Source organism: Enhydra lutris, unplaced genomic scaffold (genome assembly GCF_002288905.1).
Source record: "Enhydra lutris kenyoni isolate GAN:26980312 unplaced genomic scaffold, ASM228890v2 scaffoldscaffold1, whole genome shotgun sequence".
In the NCBI taxonomy this organism is placed as follows: Eukaryota; Metazoa; Chordata; class Mammalia; order Carnivora; family Mustelidae; genus Enhydra; species Enhydra lutris.
In genome coordinates, this window is record NW_019154085.1 from 59,452,830 (window position 1) to 59,470,109 (window position 17,280).

At 35.5% G+C, this 17,280-nt stretch overlaps 1 protein-coding gene across 1 annotated transcript in view; it reads right to left on the reverse strand.

Moving 5' to 3' along the window:
- Nucleotides 1–17,280, reverse strand: part of LOC111141601 (fibroblast activation protein alpha) — a 93,284-nt gene that overhangs the window by 38,754 nt on the left and 37,250 nt on the right. The window lies entirely within an intron of this gene.

A 17,280-nucleotide genomic window follows, 5' to 3' on the forward strand; every position in this document is an offset into this window, starting at 1 on the left:
CTGGGTAAATCCTTTGAAGGATTTCAAAATCTCAATTTGGGAAATATAATTGCAAACATGATACAGAGAATGGATTGGAAGTGAGTAAGATAGAAAGAGGCAGAGAGATAACTAGAAGGCTGTTGTAATGCTTGGAAAAAAGATGATAAAGGCCTACATCTAGGTATTGAGAATGAGGACAGACCAGAGAAGATGTAGCCAGAGATACTTAAAAGTTCAAATCCTCAGAATAAATTTGAGGGGCAAATGGTAACCAAAACCTCTGGTATAGATAAAAATCACCGGAAGAGTAAGTTGAGGGTTGTGGCAAAGACTCTAAGATTATCAGCAATCATTTCCTCTTTTTGCTAGGACTATAGTCAAGCTCCCAGGCCTCCTTCTTGTAGGATGTGGTCATGTGATAAGTTCTAACCAATGGTGTGTCAGCAGTAGTGATTCATTCCACTTCAAGGCCTAGCCTTTCAAAATCTCTTATACATGATCCTCTATTCCCTTCTCCATCCCCCAACTGGATGCTGGTGGTCAGGTTTGAATGACTTTGGACTAGCCTTAGAAGTCACTAGATAAGATAGCAAAAATGCCATCACCCTGAGCACCCCATCTCCCACCCCTCACCATTCCTCACTCACCTGGACTCACTAGTAGGTGGTTACATGAATGTGCAAAACATTTCTATTATCTTAACCCACTGAATTACTGGAAGGGCTTTACTGTTGTTATAGCAGTTAGCCTATCTTGCAAATACAAGATAATTTGGAGAATAATAATATTTCTAGAGAACAGAAAAAGAAGAGTTGGAAACAAAAAGAATAGTCAGTGAAGAAGAAAGAGAACCATGAGAGAAGGTACTGTCATAAAAAGCAAGGGAATAATAAATCTTAAGGCACAGCTTTGTTGTCTAACTCAATACTTTGTTGTTCTTAAATCTGAAAATGTGTTCCATGTACTTACCAAATTATTTTGAAACAGAGGTTGTTTTGAAATCCTAAGGTTAATTAAACCTGGTATTCTAAATTTAATCACTGTTTTGGGCCATAAAACTAAAGTTTATATTCCAAGGAATTCCACATCTCCTTGAATAAGCATCTTACATATTCTGTCAGTTTGGATTAAAGTTGTCCCTGATTTTGATAAATTAGAATTTCAGATTCCAAAGCAATTGCTGTTTTTAAATGCCTTTTTTTTTGAAAACTAAAAATTGTATCTAAATGACTAATCTTAATAGTTTTTAAGTAATAAAATTAAAGTAATAATTCCTCACACCTAGATTCAATAAAAACATTGAAGATATATTCCTCCAAAGCTGATTTATCATACGAATGGTTTCTAATTAACTACCACAATCAAGCTTATTCTTTTCTCCCCCCCATGCTACTGCATTAAAGCCAAAATCTTTCTGTTTTGTATATAAAAATATAAATAAGATAAAAATAAGCTTCTAGCATATTCCATCAAAATTAGTCAAGCGTCTTACAGAGTAGTGATTTAAAAAATATTTTTAGCCCGAGTAATGTTGACTATTATAGTCCTGATATATTTCCAAATAGATTCATATGACTCTTTTCTTGCAAAACATAGTGTCCTAATTTCAAGATGGAATTTAGTGATTTACTTTGATTGCTCTGTGCTTTTTTTCTTACTTTATAAAATAGGTTTATTCTATATTTGGTTTAATGAAACATGTCTTCATAATTAGAAATCTTATGAAATGTATCCATCAAATTTCCTATTTAAAGAAAACATTTTGTACTTCTTAGTCTCTAATATGAGCACTTAGGAACAGGCTCATTTTAAAGCTTTTAGATCGCTGAAGTACTTGTCTATCTCATTAATTTAACAGATTATGTTTGGATTTGAACAATAGAAACAATTAAAACTCAACAGTAAATCTGTGCCTAATTTTCAAGGTTTTTTCCCTCCCTAAAATTAGCACAGTATAGAGTACTCCCAAGATAACAGGAGAGCAGGATAATTTCATGTCATAGTCTCAGTTATCTACATGGAGCAATGAGTGTGGTACATAAACAATGAATTTTAGAACACTGAAAAAAAAATTTTTTTTTAAAGATTTTATTAATTTGACAGACAGAGATCACAAGCAGGCAGAGAGGCAGGCAGAGAGAGAGGAGGAAGCAGGGTCCTGACGAGCAGAGAGCCCGACGCGGGCTCGATCCCAGGACCCTGGGATCATGACCTGAGCCGAAAGCAGAGGCTTTAACCCACTGAGCCACCCAGGTGCCCCTGAAAAAAAAATTTTTTAAAGAATAAAAAAGGGGGGGAATATTTGCTTTCTTTTGATAATATCCATTTCCTCTGAAATTTTTGTTTTTCAATTTTGACACTGAATAGAACATTTGCATTTCTTTCTTCCTTCCTTTCTTTCTTCCTTCCTTCCTTCCTTCCTTCCTTCCTTTCTTTCTTTCTTTCTTTCTTTCTTTCTTTCTTTCTTTCTTTCTTTCTTTCTTATAGAACACATCTATTTCCCTAATAGGCCCATCTTATATTTTCATCCTCCTTATTTTGGGTTTTTTGACTGCCAATTTTATCTTCTCAAAAGGACAGATTCCTATCCTAACTCAGAACCACACGCCTTATTTCTCCAATGTTACATTGTTTCAGTTAGTGGTTTTCTCCATGCAGTATCAGTGCTAATGCTATCTAAGAAAACAACGGTTATCTTAGTTATTTAATTAAAACAGTGGACTCTGAATAAAGAGGGTTTTTTTTTGTTTGTTTCGTTTTGTTTGTTTGTTTATTTGTTTTTTTCCAAAGGATCAAGGGTTGAATGAGGCAATTCTGGCCTTATAATACAAAATATTAACTACAGATAAGTACACTCTCGTATACTTTCATCTTCAGAAATACACCTCTGTGGCTTTACTATAACCTACCTTTGGACAATCCCATGTCTGCCAGTCATCCCTGAAATCACATATAGACAGAACCGAAACGTTCTGGATTCTTTTTAGCCACTGCAAACATATCCGTTCATCAGTAACCCATGTGAGCCAACTGAAATAATAATCACTGCACAAAAGCAAAACAGAGAGTCACAACCATAAACCAGCATCACATCAAATAATTTAAGTTCTGTTTTCTAAAGGATGTGTTTTATTATAACAAAATATCTATTCCATAGATAAGGAGGGTAAAACTTTCCATTCTCTACAGAGAAGGCTTAACTGTGCTTGCTGAATTGTTTTTATGTTGTTTATTATTATTATTATTTTTAAAAGAGAGAGAGTGCAAGTGAGCCCAGGGCAGGTGTAGGGGCAGAGGGAGAGGGAGGGAGAGAATCGATGTGGGGCTCCTTATAGTTCATGACCTGAACCAAAATCGAGAGTCAGATGCTTAACCTACTGAACCACCCAGGTACCCCATACTTGCTGACTTTTAAAGAATATCTATAAGAGAGCTCATCATCTAAATGGAATAATTTTATGCTTGAGTTTTTTCCTCATTTTGGATTTTTACATCTTAAGAAAAATTTTAAGGGGTGCCTGGGTGGCTTAGTGGGTTAAGACTCTGCCTTTGGCTCAGGTCATGATCCCAGGGTCCTGGAATCAAGCCCCACATCGGGCTCTCTGCTCGGCGGGGAGCCTGCTTCCTCCTCTCTCTCTCTGCCTGCCTCTCTGCCTACTTGTGATCTCTGTCTGCCAAGTAAATAAATAAAATCTTTTTTAAAAAAATTTGAGACATGAGGCCAAAGCTATTGGTCAATCTGGAGGGAAAAAGCATTAAACTGGTGATTTTTCACAGGTAAACTGAATTTTTCACTTTTTAACTCATTGAGAGAGAACCACATATGATACTTGCCCGTATTTCTCTCCAGGCAGGTTTGTTTTGGAAGCTGAGTTTTAACTGTGACCATGATCAGAAGTTGCAATTCAGGTTTATTGTAATAATCAGAGATGACGTATACTCAGTAGCTCAAATGATGTTGGGCGTGTGCTGGTGTCAGTGAATGGCACCAATTGCTCCTGGGCTTTGAGGATGAAGCCACCAATAGAGACCATCAATGTAAATAAACCACAGACTTTTGGACATTGATGTAAAAGAAATCCCAGAACTGGAAGGGTCTCTGGCTCAGATTCTAGTTTTACCTCCTACCGGTTATCCTATTTAAGGCTACTTACTTAACATATCTGTGCCTCTGTTTCTATATAAAATGGGAATAATAATATTACCAAATTTAAAGCTTGCTACAAAACTTATTGAGAGTGCTTAAGTTCTTGAGAATTCCACCTGCTCCATGGGGAGTGCTAAGAAAAGTTTAGCTCTTACTATTAAATTGTTAGTATTTTACAGATGCCCCAACAAAGCCTCTTGCCTCCTTCTACAGTACCCCTTGTATCATTCCATTTGCCTCCTAAGAAGAATGACACTTCAAAAGAAAAAAAAAAAAAAAGATGCATTTAATCAAGTTTTCATCAACTAGATTGGGGTTGGGGGAGTAATGGATCATCCCCCCAAAAATAAATAAATAAAGCCATTTAAAATTATCTGCAAGTGGATTCACCCCGGTAGGACCCAGAAAAGGCCTCTGTTGAGGTTCTTTTCCCTGTTAGGGATCAATTGCTCGGTCCTGGCTAGACTCTCCTTCATGGGGCAGCAGGAGAGAAGCCAAGCCGTGGCCTGCTAGGGTTTGGGAAGTGGTAAGGAGGCCCATCAGGCAGGGTGTAGGGGACCTCTTATGTTTATCTACTTCAACTAGAATGACCGCAGAAGATTCATGGAGGGCTGGGTCGTGGCTATAACCAGGGATAATCAGCCGATACCTACATAAGGCACCATGCAGGGGAAGTGAGACCGCTTCAAGTCCCCTGTCTACCTATAGTTAACCCCAAACAGATAACTGGACAACCAGATAATTACAGACAGACTGCATCCTAGTAAAAGAAAAGAAAAAAAAAAGCTAATACTGGAGAGGGTTGGCCTATCTTCTCTTGTTTGTCATGCATATGTGGTCAAGCACAATCTGTAAACCCTGTGTTGAAGAGAGTAGACCAGAGTTCAGAGAAGCCATGCTGAGAACACACAGGAATTTTACTATTTGTCTACTGATTCCAAGTTTACATTCACACATCTGAGGGAAGTGTCACTCAGATTGATCACCATGATCATCTTTATATGTGTGAAAGAGGCTAATATTATAAAATTGATTTAATAGATGTATTTTTGATTTTTTAATTTGGTCATGTACTTGGGTTTGCATGCCAATTTTATTTATTTATTTTTGCGTAGAGTATACACATCATAAATTCACTAGAAAGGAAGTATAAATCCCAATTATGAAATTTCAGTGTTAAACTTCAGTGTAAGGTGGGAAGCAGCTGAGTTTACGATACCTTGATGCTATCATTGCTGGAACTGGCACTTCTCTGGGACCTACGTGCTCAGGATAAGTGGCATCGATAATAAATAACCGAACAACAGGATTTTTAGCTCCAGCCTGCCAAAAAATTGGAAATATACAAGCTCATAAAATCCTAATGAGCACCAACATATTAAAGACACTTTAGGAATTTAAGCATATTTTTATAAGTTAATGATATTATGTATACTACTCTTGAAAATATTCTAATTATAACACGACCAGGAATCTCACTTCAATTTTACTTGCAGGGCCATTACAAATATTGAGTCAACCAGAGTGAAAAACACATATTTTAAGTGATTAATGAGGAAGCTTCGATTCATAGGGAAAAAAATATTTTGGGTATGAAAATACAGTTCTATAATTGATATTCTCTTTTCTGAATTTCAAAACAGATATTTCCTATTATTATATTAGGATAAGTATAATAATCATTTCTCCATGTGCTAGAGGGAGCATAGAGGAAAGAAGAGTGTAAAGAATAAAAAATGAAAGATACTTTTTGCCTTGCACCCTATCATTTGGTCTAGGACAATCATCACTCAATCTGGTTACATTACTACTGCTATCATCCCCCCCAAATTAGGGAAATGTCACCTCCAAATAAAGTGCCCATGGAATTTGCACTTTTCTTGTTTTGTACTTTCTGTGCTATTATACACCCTAAATTTACATGACAGTGTAGTTCACACCCAGACAGCTTCTTAGAGTTCCTGTTATTTTAACACAGAAAAAGAGAGTATAATTGTTAAACAATTTAAGTCCACAAAGTTTAGGTTCACAGCCTTAAATGACTCCATGCTGGTTGGATTTATCTAAAGAATTGTCCAGGCCCTCCTCTGACCTGTCCAGGCCCTTCTCTGAACTGTTTCCTGATGAGGTTTCATTGGGACTTTTAACTTCTTTCAAGTTGTCTCACTTCTCAGTCTAACGTCAGATGTTTCAACGACTTCAGTTTTCAAGGAAACATGAAAATTTGGGTCCCAGCTTCTCTACTAGTGTCAGTCAGGCCTCAGTTCCAGGTTCCTACATGTCTTCCTGTTCCCTTCCACCCTTCCAAAGATCCAAGCTCATCTCGGGCCCCAAGTACCACACCTCTCGCTTCCCAATGTCTCCAGCATTCTCACTTTATAACCAGCTATTGAGAGGTCTTTTACCTAAACATACATCTTCTATCCACTGCCTTTTCTCAGATGACTTTTAACATAAATTTTAGACCATCTGCTATTTCTGTTTCTTTTACTGCAACCACTTTGACTAGCATTGAAAACCACTTGGCGTATGCACACCCGCCCATCTTTGTCACATATAGGACCCACTGGATCCATCCTCTCTCTGGCAACTAAAGAACAAAACTCTGGCAACTAAAGAACAAAGCACTATTTTCTAAAATCACTTCCACTCCCTGTGAGAGAGGAGGATTTATGATTTGATCCCTTTCAGATTTATTGTCAAAATCAGATCAGGGTATGGTGCTTCTCCCCCGTGACCTTGCTGTTTTCTCACTACAGACACGGGAGACTTCTCTTCAGACATGGGACTGAGTGAAAAGTGTGTACACTGAGATTTCTAGAATTATTATACAAGAAACCTCGGGTTCACTCCATGTCTAATTTCCTCAAGGAAGAATGTAGGCTTACAAACTTAACCTACCTTATATGTCCAGAAAAGATCATAACTCATGCCCACTTCTACCTGACAGGAATATCAAGTTCACCACTTGTATTTTCCATTCTAGTTTGCATTTCCATGAGAATTCAAGAAGGAATTGCAAAACAGAACTTTACCCTGAATTTGGAGCATGAAATAAGAAAAATTAAAATTAAGTTAAGCTTGTTTTTCCTCCATAATCTAGACCATATGTTTTTCAAAGATTCTGCGATGGATTTTGCAAAGACTCCTTCATCCAGCACAACCAGATGTCCAAAGCAACAGATGTCCACATAAATAATAGAGCACAGTACAATGTTTGCCTTACAATGCACAAGGATAAGAAGCTCTCCAAACTTGTTGATCCCACCTCTATTCATGGTATTGGTTGCTCATTTTGACACCGGAGAAATGGAAGCATCTGCTAAAAGTACTCAACATACCTTTGGGTATGGAATATTTATTGTTCTAGGATATTGTTCATCACCATAATAGGAATAGGCAATAACTGGTATCTCTGTATCATTAAATTCTGCATATGCCAAAAATTTTCCATTAGGAGACCACCAGAGAGCATATTTTGTAGCAAGCATTTCCTCTGAAAAATAAATACAAGCATGTTAATTACAGCTATAACTTACTCTTAAGATCATTGTAAATGCTCCAAAGTATATTGTATTAGCCATTTACTGACTGAAATAATTTATTTAATGTGGATGTTACATATGCTAAAATTTGGTTATTAAAAAGGACAATCTGAGTTTAAAGAAATAGTTTAACCTTCTATTTCGTATCAAATATCAACCAGTCTTCTTAGGAATTGATATTAAATCAGAAATATAATTATTTAAGGAAAGTAATTAAACATTTCAACAATAAATAATTTTTCCTTTGGGGGCAGCTTCTAGTTTTTATAGTCACCTAAAGTAGCACAAACAAGGGGAACAGTAATTATACTACAAAGTGACATAAATGTTGGAAGTTGACTTTTCTCCTAGGAATATTTTAAAAAACAACAACAGTTTGGTTATATATTTTTTAATAAAGGCAAGGACTACGAGACCTTTTAACATCCAGGTAAGTCCTGGATCCTACGTGACCTGGAAAGAGGATGAAAAAAATTCACGAAAGCATCAAAAACTAGGAATATTTCCCTGCAAAATTACATAGACTGCTGTTTCATTTTGGAAGAAGGCTTATTTCTCAAGAAAAAAGAAACCTGAGGCAATGTGTTAACATAGTATCTAAGGACCATATACTTCTTGAAATATAAATTATTACTACCACTTTATAATATTTATGAAAATTAACTCTTCCAGGCAGATTATTAGATTTTGCTTTTTCAGAACAGGCACACCCTGTTCCTAACTTGGTAATCATTTCAGAAATGATTCCATTCATCTCAGTAACATACTACTCATCTCCATTTTACTAAATATATGCAATTATTTTCAATTAAAAGCCTAAAATAACAACACTAGAAAAAGAATACAGCTTACCTTCATACACCCAGTCTGGGATTCCATTGAATATTTTATTTTCTTTTCCATTATATGTTACTTGAAAAGGTGGGTCTTCTGGTCTTTGCTTCAAATAGATATTGTTTTGATAGACGTATACCTAGAAGTGGTAGTAAGTTAGTTAATAAGGAGAATTCCTTAAGAAATACAATGAAGTCTGTAAATTTGTATTAACTATTTACTTAATACCTGCAAAATGAGTGGTAATCCAGATGCAAAAAAGACTCACAACTAAAGTATTGCCTTAATAGGTCAGAAAACTAACCAACTCACATTAACATCAATTATGATCTTTAAAGTCTGTATCAAATAAAGCATTAAGTCTACTATTGTATTTGTTGTTTTATTACCCAAATAAGCAATTGTGTATATTAACAGAAAGTCAAATAAATCTTTGAATATTAATAGCTAGCCAGATCTAATCTTTATTTAGAGTCCTTAAATAAGAGCTTGGACAAAATTTCATGTTGTCTGAAGCTAGTCTGGGAAACTTGTGAAAACCATATTTTTCCTCAGCTTTCTGGCACAACGCATTCTGGCTGAGTATGAGGATAAAGTTTTTGACTGCGATATTTAAAGAAGTCTATCCATGAGCTTGAGATTTTGCGGAATTCTCAGATGAGTTTCAATTTATCAAAACTCTTCCCATTTTTAACCACTAAAATAGTCATGAAATTTTTTTTTTCCTTTCAGGCAGGGAAATTTAACAAAGGCCAAAATCAAATGGCTCCTCTTTTATTTAAATGATTAAACACTTCTATAATTTAAACACTTACTAATTTACTCCCAACAGGCGACCAGCATAAATACTGAATTGGACGAGGAAGCTCATTTCTTCTTATAAACGCTCTAGAAGGAAAAAAAAAAAAAAAAAAAGAAAGAAAAAATAATAATAAATCTTGCTGTTCAATAAAAAAATTTTGTAAACAGAAAAAAAAATATAATAACAATGAAGGATCATCCTCTGTTTCTTCAAACCTAACAGAAAGACTGTGGTAACAGTCTTGTTAGTATTAGACACATTGAGTACTAGTTGGGGTTCTTTACTAGTTACTTAAGTCACCTAACTTCTCTGGGTCTCAGTTTTCTGACCTTTATAGTGAAGTGAATTAAAGATTTATTAAAGATTTATAGGCTGTGAAAGCGGGACTGTCTCTAGACATTATCTGATGGAACCCCTTTGTTTTATAAAAAAGGAACATGAGGTTAGAGAGATATGACTTTTTAAAATCACATGTCTGGTTCTCAGCAGACCTCTACCTAAACTCAAGTCTCTTAACCCTCAGGATGGTAAAATTTGTACACATCAGGCTGAGATGGTCGATGAAGTGCCTTCCAGCTCTCAAATGCTATAATTGTGCTGAAGTTTAATATGTACTCTTCCACATTCTCATTTACAACCCCCATCTCTGTGAATGCATATGCATTTCAAATTTTTGAAAATAAGATGCCATTTGACAATCTCCCCAGGGATCTGACTTGAAATCAGAAAAGGAAAGGAACATCTGATCTCAAGCTAAACTGAAAAACAGATCATACACTGGGCAGTATGCCTTAAGCTTGCAAAGTTCTCCACCCATGGGGAAATTTCAAATATCTTATTGGCCCCAAATCTCACTTTGATGCCTAGAGTCACCCTGCAAATACTCAATTGACTAACTTGCACTGAGGAGACTTTGTGGTTCTTCAACAAGAATGTGTTCAGATTTTTACAAGTGCTAAAGACTCATAGGATGCCATGCTCAAGTTTTGACTATTATCTTGTTGAAGATTGCGTCAATGGTTTTGTTAAGAATGCTTTCATAGAGACACAAAACCATATATAAATAGAGGAACCTGAAGAAAGACTCTTCGGCCTCCCCATTCAAAAACTAACTTCAACCGGATTTAACATATGCCTGACATTTCTACTTTTTTCATGCTTTTAAAGTTTGGACACCTGTGACTTTGAAGTAACGTCTTTGGTCATGAAGCCTGAGGCCTAACAAACTGTGAGGGAAAATGGGTAGGTCAGTTCCGATGGCAAAGAGAGTAATGTCCATGGAAGAGAGAGACCTTTGGTGCTGCAGCGAGAATCCTGACTGCCAGAGGGCAGTTGACAAGCAGCAGAAGAAAGGGCCAGAATCTATTAAAAGACATAGGGCACAGGCAAAGGAATGATCCAGAAAAGAAGACATTCTTCACCTGGTTACAGTTCTGTGTCAAGCCAGGGTTCATGCTACCTTTGACATTGTAACAGTGTCTTAGGTTTCCATATGCTGTGGAATGATCTATGCAAGCATGCAGTCAGCGCCAAGCTGAAAAATCTCAGCACACAGTCTCTTCATGACTGTCACGTCACTGCAGCTGCCATTTTCTGTTTTCTAAATAACTAACACTATGAGAGAAAGTGGAGGAGGCTGCTTACAAAGGCTGTCATCTTCTTAGTACTCCTTCCTATGCTTGAAACCAGAAGCATCTTTACTTGCTCTGTGGTAGATTTTTATAGACTCTTCAGAGGCACATACAAAACTTGGAATTAGTGCTTTGTGGTCTTGTCTTGAATCTCAGCATATTTGTCATCTGTCACTTCCTAAATTATGCTATATTTACCTGACTTAAAAAAAAAGCAGTCTGGAAAATTAGATAGTTGTGCAGAAAAGAGTTTAGAAAGAAGGAAAAGAAAGAAAGAAAGAGAAAAGAAAGAAGGAAAGAAGGACTATTATTACTGAACTCACTACACAAAAACTAAATATTTAAAATGATTCTGGGCCATAAAGCTTATACAAGCCATAATTAAAATATTAGTATTGTCATCTTCTTTTGGAACTGTTTAATTTGTTGAACCTCAGCATAGATAGGACATGGAGAATTTCAAAATAACTAAAAAAATAAAAGGAAATGTTTCAAGCCTTAAGAAATTATGCTGATCTAAGACTGAGGTTTTTACTTCACTAGTTTCAAGTTTTCTTGAAATTAGGCTTAATGCCTTAAGTTCATGTGTGTCTCTCCCACATATGCTTTTCACATAGGTGTTCAACAAATACTTTTTGAATTTGGTGATGATGTGGATACAGACAAGAGAAAGACTCAGAGTACATTAAATGAGTACATTCTACTTTATGTAGCAGTTCCTATTTTTTAATTTGACTGTTTAAAGTCAGAGTTATTCTTTTCTGAAGATTTAAAACAAGTAGAATTTTTTTTTTAATTTTTCTACTCTTGCTGGACAAAAGAGGAAATAGACCATAAAATTTTTCAATACCTCTTCAAGCCATATAATTATTTTTCCCTTTTATATAACAGCAATAGGATATCACATTAAGATGAATAACTAAACCTATTCATTGTCCATACTTAGAGTGATTTTTCTAAAGTGTAAATCTGATCATGTCATTTCCCATTTAAAACTCTTCAGTGATTCCCTATTGTCATCAGAACAACATCTAAACTCTTCTTAATGGTTTCCTCATTATTATTTGGCCCCTGCTTCCTGGACCCAGCTCCTTTCTAACCTTAACACCACCTCTCACTAGTCAGCATGCCCTTCTTCAATTTCAACTGAACTGACCTACTTTGAGTTTCTGGAACACTCCATGCTCTCCCTTCCCTTTGGGCCTTTATACGCTATTCCTTCTGCCAGGAATTCTTTCCCTACTCAGTCCTTTTTTTTTTTTCTTTTAAATTGCAAATATTTCAAATAGTTAAACATTACAAATAAATAAAGAAAATAATTTAAGTAGATGACAACTTATCTACAACCTAAATTTAAGAAATATTTACATTTTGCAATTTTAAAAACAATTGATTTTACAACAATTAATGGATTATGTGTTTAGGTACAACTATTGCATCTCCTTCCCTTCTGCTTCCTTCCAATGAAGTAGCTACTCTCCAGAAAGTAATGTATCATTCCCATGCCTGTGTTTGTACTTTGAGCACATACGTTTACTTTCATTAGTGGGAGTTCTGAAGTAGGGAAAATAAAACTGCATTGTGTGTACAAATATAAAATATTAGTCAAATAAAAACAGGTAAATATTCCATAATGATATTTCTTTAAATTTCTTAAGTTGTATGGGTACACACATACTGTAAAGAAGTAAGAACCTGAGATCAGTAACAAGATAATGTGATAATGTTGTCTTAATTTCAAATCAGAATTTAGGTTGAAAACTATAATAGATGTAAGTAGTATGAATAAATAGATATGAAATCATGAAATTTTACCCATGATTAAGGTCATAGATGTGATATGTTGCTGTATAAGAGTATCGCCAAAGCTGTCAGAGAGAAGAGATATGAAAACAAATTACAATTCTTAAAAAGCTTATGTTAGTAATGTATCATCACAAATCACTCAACTCAAGAATCGAAATTATAAGATGACAATTTTCACAAGGCACCAGGAAGGATATGTTTCAATTCCAAAAGAGTCTTCATTTAAAGAGTTTTACTGTGGACTTTTGTGCTGTTTGTCTAAGTTCCAAAACTAATCTCAGCAGTGATTCAACCCTCACTCCATAAAAAGCATATCCGAAGACATTTCTTAATATAAAAAGCTTTTCTTTGACACACTGTCTCCTAAGAATTTTCCCTTTATGCTTTACCTTGATTGAAGTGAAACCTCTATGATCTCCATGGCCTTAAGGATTACCCTACACCTGTCTTCATTACAATGATAACCTCTAAAATTAGGTAAAGAATTTCATTCAACACAGAGTTTTGTTACAAAATGTTTGCCTTGTTCAAATATAATACTTTTAAAAAATAATAGAAATTGAAAAATAAAGAGAAGATATATAGTTTATAATTCCTCCTAAAAAAAAAAAAACCAACCTACTCTTTTTCTCATGAAGTATATTTGTCCTGTGGTTAGTGAATAATACAAGTATTATTTTGGATTTTGCTTCTTAAAAGAGCTTTCAAACTCTTGGCAAAGAAATTCCAACTGGTTGAAACGTGTCTTCCTAAAGATTGCTAGTGACCAGGACCTGGTCCATTGGAAAATAATCAGCAGACAGAACAACTGGGGAGAGGAAAGTTTAACTATTCATTCTGTATATTAAGAGAGTTTTACATCTCACAATGGATATGAAAAATGGCAGTTAACCTATCTAAGAGTAATTACTTTGTCTATCTAAAAGTAATTACTAGAAGTTTAATTTGATAATAAATTCTTTTGCTTTCTTGCAAAAAAATAATTATCTTGATGTTGCATAATTAGAAAAAATAAGATAATTAACTTCCCTCTATAATTTCATTCAGGAACGAGAAATTAAGTAAGGGTAAATGGTTATGGTTTAGTAGGATACTCCTACTCCAGGCTTTTGACCAGAGATTTAAACCCTTGTCCACCACTGCTTGTATATTATCTTATTTGAGGTAGTGAGTTAAATAAGCTACACCTTGATTTTCCCATTTTCAATAATAATAAACTTTCACAAGATCAAAATATGTGAGAATTAACTAATGATTTATGGAATCAAATAGATTTAGAAATACAAGTATAATTCTCCCATTTCTGACAAATATCAGTGCCCCAAAATGCAGCACACCCCCCATCCTGCAGGAAAGTAGTTTCTATTACTGGATGATAGCCAAATAAGAACACCAAATTCTGAATATTTGTATATGTTTCAGTTATGTTTTGGGGATTCGTCGAGAATCCACATTAACTTCTTGAATATTTAGATATAAAAATGTACTCTTACTTCCTCTCACTTTTATAAGCCAAACTGTGGATTAGTAAGAGATATAGACAGATACACCCAAATTAAATAGTCCATACCTTTGAATAATCGCTTTCTAGATATGCAAATTGCCGATCAGGTGATAAGCCATAATTTGAAGCATTCACACTTTTCTGAAATTATAAAGAAGTTGATTAGAATACAGAAAAAAAAATACCCAGACCCATGTAAATGTGTATTTTTAAAAGGATATCATATAACTGATATACTCCTACGTACATATGCTTTCAATGTAATTTTTAAAAACGTTTACATGGTACTTACTGTATACAAAGACATTTATTGAACACTATGGGAGGACGATGTGAGAAATAGGACATACTCTGTGATTTCTAGACGCTTAAGACGTTAAACTTGAAAATAAGTAAGGTATTGCAAATTAGAAAGTTCTGATAAAGAGTTACAAATACAGCATTGCAAAAGTATTAAAAAAAGAAGCATTTAAATCCAAATGAGAGGACTGTTGATCGCACAGAGGAGGACAGTATCATCGGAGCTTGATTTTAAAACATTAGCAGGCTTCTGAGGGTGGAGAAAGCAGGAGGTTGGAGAGCCGAGGGGAGAGAACAGCACGCGCCTACATTTCCTCACTCTTGTTTATTGAGCATGTAATCCTTGTTAGGCGCCATCCGACCACATTCAAATGTTACATCACTTACCTCTTACAGTAACCCAGAGAGGGATTATTCTTCCTACTCTTTAGAGAGAGAAAAATGAGACACACCGTGGCTGGTATAGTGAGGAATCTTATGTAATTTTCCATAACTAGGGAATTGAAAGAACCCGGATGGGAGCCTTGGTTTGCCTCTTGTAAGGACTGAGTTCTTGACACTTGTTTCTTGCTACACTTTTTCCACCGAGAAATAAAGATGCTAGGTGATTGAGAGGAGGCAAGGGCAGTTGTCTAGGTGACTAGAAAAGAGAATTTGAGAATTTAGTGGGAGATGGAGCCAAGAAGGCAGGTCGGGTCCAGATCAAGTACTGAGAATTTGGACTCTGGTCCTTGATCAGTGAAGAGATGGCAAAGTTTTTGTGGAGGAAGGAGTTGCTGGATACATACCATGGTGGCATTACTCAAAATGGTATATGATTCTCCTGTTTCAATATTGTAATATACTATATCATTATCTGTAGACTGATGAAGATATTCTTGTCCTTTAAACAAGAAGGAAAACAAACTTGAAATGATCTCTCTTTATAGGAAATACGTTTACAAGAAAGAGAAACCTCTCTTATTTCACAGATTTACTTTGTTTTTCTTCCCTGTCCAGGGCATTGCTTTGTCAGATTTAAAATAAGAAGTTGACAGTGGAAGGGAGGAAGGAATGCTCTTTTCTATTCTCCACAAAAATGTCATGTTTACCAGTAGCTGCCCTATTATGACCAGCCCAGGGTGCTTGGGAATAAAATTTTCTCTGTGTTACAAAGAAGATAAACTAGTTTAAAATGATTGTTTTGCAACAACAAAAAATACAGTACATTTGGACTGTGTTTGATTTAGTTTAAAACCCATTTGATGTTCATTTTATTTCCTGAAGAGAAAAATTAAAATATTCAAATTTATTTAGTTGTACTTAGATATAAACTACAATGTCATGGACAACTTAGTCGACCTTACCATTTATTTGATTAGACTTATTTGGCAATGTCTTATTTTGGAAACTTATATGAAAATATCCATGTTATGGCCCGGGAAAGATTTTTTGGTCAGGGTGGGATTTGTCTATTTCTCAGATTATCTAGATTGACAATGGAAGTTCTCTTTTGGTAAAATTCTTATGACTTATCTCCTAAATAGGTGCATGTCTCCCATTCTGAAGAACAATACAACACGCTCAGATCATTCTAGCAATGCACTCTCAACTCCTACTTTCTTGTCGAAACTCCAACTGGCATCCCTACTATTGGGTAAATGCAGTTCAAATGGTTCTGTCAAAGGTATTTGGTGGCCATTTGACCTATCTAAGTAACTGCTCTTTCTTTTCATTTCAATTGATGTAGCTTCGGTTACCATAGAGATGTGTTGGCACTAAAAATAAAAAACAAAAAAACACATATATTTTTTAAAACCCCCAAAGGTAAATAAGTAATTCACTTACCTGAAATCCAGTTCGGAAAAAATGTTTTATAGGTAAATGTCCCATTTAAAATATCCTTCAGTGTGAGTGCTCTTGTACTTCCTTCAGAGTCGTGAACTTTGGGAGAAATGGAAACATTATTACAAAAAAGATGATTAATAACTTAAATAAATCCTGAGCCTGACTCTCATTTGTTCTGTCTCATATAATGAAAAGCCTGTCCGGGCACCTGGATGGCTCAGTGGGTTGAGCTACTGACCCTTGGTTTCAGCTCAGGTCATGATTTCAGAGTTGTGAGATCAAACCCCAAGTGGGGCTCTATGTTGAGTGTAAAGCCTGCATAACATTCTCTCTGCCCCTCCCCCTCCTGCTTGAGGAGAGCATGACCGCTCTCTCTCTCAAAAAAAAAAAAAAAAAAAAAAAGAGAGAGAAAGAAAGGAGAAAAAGAAAAGAAAATATTTGCCATTGGTAAACACTTGTTTAACTCCCATCTTAGGATCTGTGAGTGTTATCTCCTTGATGGACAGGCTAATGAAGGCTTTGAGAGGTAGTTTGCTTGCTTGGAAGGACTATGAGGGCATCTAAGAGGGCCATGCTGAGCAGCCGGGATGCTATTCAGGCAATGCAGAGTTGTCAGAGGTTTTTAAAAAAGGATGAGATGATGATCCAACAACTCTAAACCTTGCAAAGCTGGGATTGCAGACTAGCCTAAAAACCTAGTCTTTTAAGCACTTCATTGTATTTTGTCATAGATGCTTGGCTTGGATTACTGCCGATTTATCAACAACATATTTTAGTATCTCCTTCAGTCAGAAGCAATCAGCCCAAATCTGTACCTCCAGACATCTCAAGAGAGGAAGCATGAATGAACCTAGATAATTTCTTATCCTGACTGGGATTTTTATAAAGAGAAAGTGGGGCAG